A 7,676-nucleotide genomic window follows, 5' to 3' on the forward strand; every position below is an offset into this window, starting at 1 on the left:
GATTTTGGGTGCGTTTTCGGTGAAGGACCGTGCAGCAGTTATTGTTTGCATGTTTTCATGAAAGTTTTTTCATGAAAGTTGGTGAGATTTCTAAAAAAATATATTGCATGCATACCCAAAAATGTTAAACAAAATGCATAGAGGTGGCAGCTATATGCATTGAATGAAAATATTTACATTGAAAAAATAAATTTACCATGGCATATAATTTTAATAGAACAGACTGTGTGCTTCCAAGCATACAGGTGCACTTAGCATCGAGAAAGAACCCCTTTTATTTTAATTGCATATTAAATGTGCATATGAGTCTTACTAGTGCAAAGAATAAGTACTATTTGCTTTGAAATAATGTATCCCGGAAACTTAGTTTAGACACAGAAGGATTACCAAAAAAGCGATAAAAATAGATAAAAATGGAAAGAACAATCATTGGAAAAGTAATGTATGGGCCAACCCGACCCAACACCGAAGTCCCCTTATTTTTAGGTGTTTGTGCACATGCAATCGGGAAAAATGCTGTCACTCACAGTGCAAGAGAGCTAAAGTAGGCTAGCCCATTGTCTCATGCTGCATGCTGTAGTAGGTGGAAGCAAAATGTGAATGACAGTTGAGCAGACCAATGGACATAGAAGGCAGACCCTCAACCCCTCTCTGTAGGTTTCTATTTACATATTTTTGTATTTACTATTTGTTTTTGACAACATGAGGCTGAAGAGATAGCTAAAGTTATCTCTAGGCAAGACTTTAAGTGAAGAGTCAAGATGTCTCCAGTTCCTGACAGATTTTGATTACATTTTCACAACATGTTGCCTGGTGAACACACGACAGCCCAAGAGAAATCACTGTAAACACACTGGTTAAAAAATACAATCTGCATTCCTATGTTTCACCTCTACATTATTTCACAGTAGTTATGATTACTTATGTTATTTCTATATCATTCTATATAGCTCAAACTGCACCTGGGATAGGTTTTACTGCTCTGTACAATGTGAAGTGTAAACAGGAGACCTGCAGTATGAATAGATGTTCAGCAAAACAGAACACAAGCACCACATTATAACATCTTATAATAATTCAATTTGCCAATAAAAGGATGGGTCATCAGAGCACTATACGCTCAAGAGCGAAGCAAAACTTCATTCATAGAGGTAGGTTGAAACAGCAGCATCTTAGAATCCCAATTATTCACAATTAGTTGAGCATGCACGCGGTGAATGGTTAAGGCAAGTAAAGAATGCAAGTTTGAACCTAAGGGCCATATGTACTAAAACATTTTGCTATAGACATAGAATGGGTGAAATCCTTTGATACATCTGCCCCTAAGAGATCACTGAAAAAGCAGTAAGGCAGCCACGGAAGGCACTAGAAAAAAATGGGATCAAGTAAATCGGCACTGTCAGAATAAAGATATTAGGGGCATATCATCAAGGCCATGCAATAATTATCGCTCAGCGCTCTTAGCGCGAGGATAATTATCGCCGGCCAACTCTGAATTTTATCGCGGAGATAGCGTGCTATCAGCAACTCTTATATCCAAAGCGATAAAATTCAGAGCGCAAGCTGCCAATTGTGCGATTATTGCTGGAAATACAGCGATAATCGCACAAGGTTTGGCGAAAGCTTGATGATAGGGTGAGGCATCCTTAGCCATGATATCCACCTTACATGCGATATCATGGCTAAGTCCGTTTTGAAGCAGGCGTAAGGAAAGTAGCGATAACAGAGGTTATCGCTTCTTTACTTGTCGCTCTGCAGGTCAGCGTGCCCATTGATGATTGGAGAAATGTCGCTTAGTGACATTTCTCCAGTTATGTCAGGGCAGGAACGCCCACTTTTCATCTCATTAGAGATGCAAAGATGGGCGTTGGGGAAAAGGGCGATCATGCAAGTATTCACACAATAGCGTGACCTTGCTGATAAAGCGTTAAAATTATTGCCGCTTTCCATCCGAAAACGGACGCTAAAGCGGCGATAATTTTATCTCAGGGGCTTGAGGATATGCCCCTTAGATCTAAATATGGCTAAGGAATGTCAGATGGGGTTGAAGGCAAAGTGTACGTACTTATGTATGTGTGTGGTATTTATGTAACATGAAGCTAGCCAAAAGGCAGCAGAGGGCAGTACAGGGTCAAAGACAAGCGTAAAGTCAACAAGTGATAGGAGAGGTGGCTGGTTTATGGACTGTTGATGCATTGTGATTCCCTAAACTGAAAAAGCATTGGAAGTTGTTCCAAATCCTGATGATTGCATGAAAACGACACATGTTGTTTGTTCACCTTTCCATCTCAGACTTCTTGTGAATGCACGAATTCAAGGATGTTTTCATTCATGCGGTTTTACTGCCACCTGCTGGGTGACTAGATAACTGCAATTATTTAATTTGTTCTCGGCCAGAAATTACAACAAGCATTGGCTTAGCCAATAGGTCTCGCCTTTTGGACCTTATAAGTGTTTAGCCATGCAGTGCCGAGCACCGGCTCAAATGAAGCACTGGTGCCAGATCCATGACAAACTTTCAGGATATCCACTCACAAGAAATGTACGTACGCTGAACCTAAATGGAAGTATTTTAGTTGGCGATTACCATACATATCAGTCATGTTCCCAAGTTCTTGGCCTACTTTGGACCCCCAAACTCCTTGGTTCCACTATGTCAAGTCAAGTCAAGTCAAAGATCTTTATTCGGATGTAGGAGCATCCATAAAAGTACATAAAATCACATCATCATCCACAACACATAATATCACAATCAAAAAGGCACATAATAAAATCACATAATTCATCGTAATATATGTTAAAAAGGTATAAATAATTTGCATAGATGGGTCCAACAGTAATTTTAAGGCTCACAATAGTATATACAAGGATTAAAAACACTGCAGAAATGTCAGTAATATGTGCAAAGGGCAAAAGCAGCTATTTGTGCAAATAAGCAATGTGCAAACTAGGCAGTTATAAAACAGAAACTTTTCACGTCATATTCAATGATACTCTTGAGCGAACAGCATTTCTAAGAAAACAACTGACTCTGAAAATCACCTCGTCAGTGCCTAGCCTTAGTAAATCATCAAAGGCTAGGTTAAAATCCAACTGGGCTGTCTTGGGAAGGTATGGCATTAAGAGATGTTTAGTGTATTTTTCATAAAAGCCGCAGAAGAACAAAAAATGTAAAAGGTCTTGTTTCCCACCACAGTTACAGGGGCAGTTTAGGTTTTCTAAATTTCTATTAAAACCCATTGGAAAGCATAATAGATTTTTAATGCTCCCGTCCCTAAACCGAAACAGCAGGCTCTTGTTCCATTTACTCATCTTTCTATACAAGTAGCCCTGAGGTAGGTCATAAGGCCTGTCGCTAGATACCAAGATGGCTATGTACTTTAAACTGGCAGGTCTTACGAACTCTTTCTTTTCCCTTTCGTTGTTATACAGATTATACAGGGCGTTTTTTACCAAGTTCTTGTGTGTACGATCTATTGTGTGGGGAGATGTAAATAAGTGGCCCTGCTCCACACTCATTAGACTTTTTTCCACCGCCCGAGCCATGGTATATAACTGGCCCGTTCACTTTTTAGACAATCCATAATGATGTCACGGGTCAATGACGCAGATGGATTCGTCCTTATTTTCAGCCAGAACAGGGCGGGTCTAGATTTTATAAAGTCCTCTGTATTCTTAAGGCTCAGTTCTCGGTGACACACAAAGGTTGGGGCAGAAATAACCCCCCCCCAAGATCTTTCTACAGAACCTATTCTCCATCGTTTGTATGTTGGTACAGTTCGTATAGCCCCACACCTCGGCACCATAGGTACCTGTAGGTAAGCATTGAGTCTTATAAATTTGCAACAATGATGTAATGACCTCAGCATGAGGGGGTTGTCGGAGTGAGGTTACAGAATTTATGGCTTTGCCCAGTTTCACTATGTAATGTGTCCGGTTCTCTATTGTTTGTGTTGGGAAAAAAAGAAAGACAGTCATAAAATGTGCAAAGACTCTTGCACTGTACAATAAGAAAACGTGGATTTATGGTGGAAAATGAAATGCCTTGTTAGCTTAATCATATCTCTTGAATACGCCCTCGGCGGTGAAACTAGATCCTTCACTTGGCAAAAGAAAGAGGTTAGCTTGGGTCAGTTCTTGCATTTGTATCCTCTGAAAACCCCAAGTATGTTTGATGAAAGCCAATATGATTTAAATTAAATTTATACTTAGAGACTTGCTCACTTTGCCAATAGAGTCAAGCTAGCCTGGCTGATGATGGCTGATTAGCCAGAAACCGGTCCCAGGATGCTTGTTTCCGGTCCAGGGAAGACATGGCTTGACAGTTCGGGCTGGACTGTTCCCATTAGGCACAGGGTCAGAATAATTTGCATATGGCCATGTCTGAACTGGGGCGGCGGAGTGAGCTAAAGAATGATGATGGATGAAACCCAGAACAGTTGACTGGGGTTTAGTGCTTGCAATGTTCAACACTCAGTCCATCATCCCCTTTGGTTTTGCCTTGTCATGAGGGCGACTTCCAGCCAGTTCTCTTCCAGCCAACTGCGCTAAGCATGCTGGGACTTAGATCCTTCCTGTTTTCGGTTCAGGCATGGCCCTACAAGTCTCAGCAAGCTTGATGCTTTTGGCAGATAAACACCACTTGTCAAAGATCACACCTGTGAAAGGGGGCTACCTGACAGCTGGGATTGAACTTGATAATGTAGGGTGGCACATGTCCGTATTTTGTGTAGATAGAATGAAAACACATTGTCTTCCTGACGGTTTGCCTTTGGCGGTCTGTCATTATCTCATCTTTCTTGAAATAAAGCACAGAGGTCTTAAAATTCACAGTTCTTCAACATCCTGTGATTTCTTAAATGTCAAGAAAAATGTTTTTTTTTGTGTGTGTCCTAGAACCACGTTTAGGCACGTCCTCTGTCTAAAGTTAGGTGCCTCCCACAGTAGAGTAGGGTAAACACTCTCAGCAGTGACACTCTTCAACCTCGAATGCTTATGCAAATCACACTCACACATAGCTGCATAGATACCCATGCCACATTCGACTTCATAAGCCAGTGCTTGCTTTTTTAGAAAATGGCAATTTCCGCTTTGGATACCCCAGATACACACACAGTGCAAATAAATAAACTACAACTCCCACAAAACAAACGGTGTTGTTTGGTAGCGCTGAGTCCCCCGTGAAAAATATTCAATTTGTCTTTAGGGAAGCGGTCACATTCATCAGGAAGGGTTTGACCTTGAAAAAGGGATGCCCTCTGAAAAATGCAATAATACAATTAATATCACAATGGATTCGCTAGAGAATGTAAGAAGGGACCGTGACATCATGGAGGAAGTCCTGGAAGTATTTTCCTGCAATTAGGCCCATTCCTTGCACACGTCATCCTCAGGGGAGCCGGAGAGTATTGACGCGGCAAGGGTAAAATTGGGAAAATTGCAGGCAACAACGCCTCTTTGGCTGTTCGTTGGGTATCAGAGTAGAGCACTTGGGGCAGAGGGCCCCTTCAGTCTCTGTGCCCCCGGTGCCACTGCACCCACTGCACCATTGAAAGCCGCCCCCTGCCGGCATGCAGTGCTGGGAGCTGAGACTGTTTACCTCTGTCACAGCCGCGGTCGGTAGGGGAGTACCTACCGGGGCGGTGACGTGGGGAGGGGGAGGGGCAGGGTGGGGGATAGTAATGTATGGATAATTGATGTTTGTAGGTAAGTAAACATTTAAATAAATCAAACGAATTTCGTTGCTCGCACTGCATCCCCAAATGCAATGCAGTGCGCGCAACGAAATTCGTTTGATTTATTTAAATGTTTACTTACCTGCAAACCTCCATTATCCATACATTACTAACCCCCACCCTGCCCCTCCCCCTCCCCACGTCACCGCCCCGGCAGGTACTCCATACCGACCGCGGCTGCTCTGTCACGAAGAGGGAGGAGGACCGCTGTCAGTCATGGCCGCTGGGGAGGGGGCGTGAAGGAGCGTGTGAGCAGCGGCTGCAGACAGAGCTGTCACCCAGACAAGTGCACAGCAGCCGCAAGGGCTCTATCCGCGAGACGCTCTCATGCTGGTACAGCGGCGTGTGGGTGCCAGGGCTGCCCACGCAAGAGTTGGATGCCCAGCGCTGTGCCACTGAGCGCCATGGTAGGCTTGGCAGGGGCAGTAGACATGAGAGGGGGTGGGGGAGGGGTGGACGAACTGGAGCTCACACATCTCTGTGAGTTGGGGAGGGGGTCATTTGGGGGCCAGCACGCATATTCCAGGGGTCGTGCCTGGCCACAACTCATTCGACGAGTGTACTTTCATTCTCTATGTGGACAAAACAAAATGTGGTAGAAACTCATCCAGACACCAAATCGGGCAGAGCGAGACACCAGAAGAAGTACATCAGGCTGAGTCAGACAACAGCAGGAGTAAATCAGACAGAGGTAAACACTAGCCACCTGCAGCAGGCAGGAAAACAGAGCGTGCGCTTTAACCATATGCTAGCTGGTGCTTCCTACAGACACAAGAGACCCCAGTCTTAAAACTCACTCCCACACAGGGAATGGTACATGCGCCTCCAACGTGCACACACAAACACTTCCGCTCGCAATGAACGTCTGCTTTCCTCGCCACGCTGCAGAGTCCCTTCTGCCACACAGCAATGAGAGAACTGCCCCTTTCTCCTCCGCAGACTACACTGCCTTCTAAAACCACGGAGGTGGATGTAAAGGCCTCCCATGCTAGGCGTCAGGGGAGGATGTGCAGCAGTGCACATCCCCGAATGTAGCTGTGACCTCCTTCCAAACAACTGGGCAGTCATACAAAACAAGACAAGGACAAATGTGTCTCACTCTTGGCGAATCCCGTTGGTTATCTGACGCTCGGTAAACAAGTGGGAGGGGTGGGGGGGTGCGGCGGAGAGCACACAAAGTGTTTCCATTGCGGGAGCGAGCAGGGTCACCATCTGTTTGAAAGTTGATTACAAACAGATGTCTCCAAAGCTTGCTCCCACAAGGGAATCGCCAAACGTGCACGCGTTGCCATTGAAAGCAATGCAAAGCGCGCATATTTTTGGGCGAAAAAGCGAATCGATTTCAAGAGGTCTTCTCCTATGCAGCGCATGTACACTGCGTAGGTGAGTCCTAAAAATGTCATGCATTATGTGCAAAGCCTTCTAGTTAATTACTAGTACCTGTCATGAAAATGTATTTATTTGTTTAGTTATTTTTAGAATACGTTTATTTTTTATTGCGATCAACCCAATAAATACCATTAGCTCTTTTGCTGCGGCCGCGATTTCGCGGCAGTGCGGCACTTCCGCATTTTGGGCAGGGCCGCGTCGGCCGTTGAACGTTCACAGCACCAGCCAGGTAGTCCTCCGAACGTTCAGCGGCCGACGGCAGCAGCAATGAGGTTAAAATAGCACTCAGATAAAAAATAGGCACTATTTACAGAAATTGCAAAATACAATAAAGTATGGACAGCTTCAGCTACTTATTGCATTCTACAGCAATATGTTACCAGGTGATCAAAGCAATTTCGCATATCTGTGGAATCATGAAAGACAAAGTATCATTCCCCTGGCAGAAGTAAAAATCGGAAACTTCGGGGCATATTACCAAGCAGGGCGATAGGCAATTATCGCCGCTTTAGCGGGCGTTTTTGGCCGCTAAGCGGCAATAATTCTATCGCC

The sequence above is a fragment of the Lissotriton helveticus genome, chromosome 11 (assembly GCF_964261635.1).
Source record: "Lissotriton helveticus chromosome 11, aLisHel1.1, whole genome shotgun sequence".
NCBI classification, from domain to species: domain Eukaryota; kingdom Metazoa; phylum Chordata; class Amphibia; order Caudata; family Salamandridae; genus Lissotriton; species Lissotriton helveticus.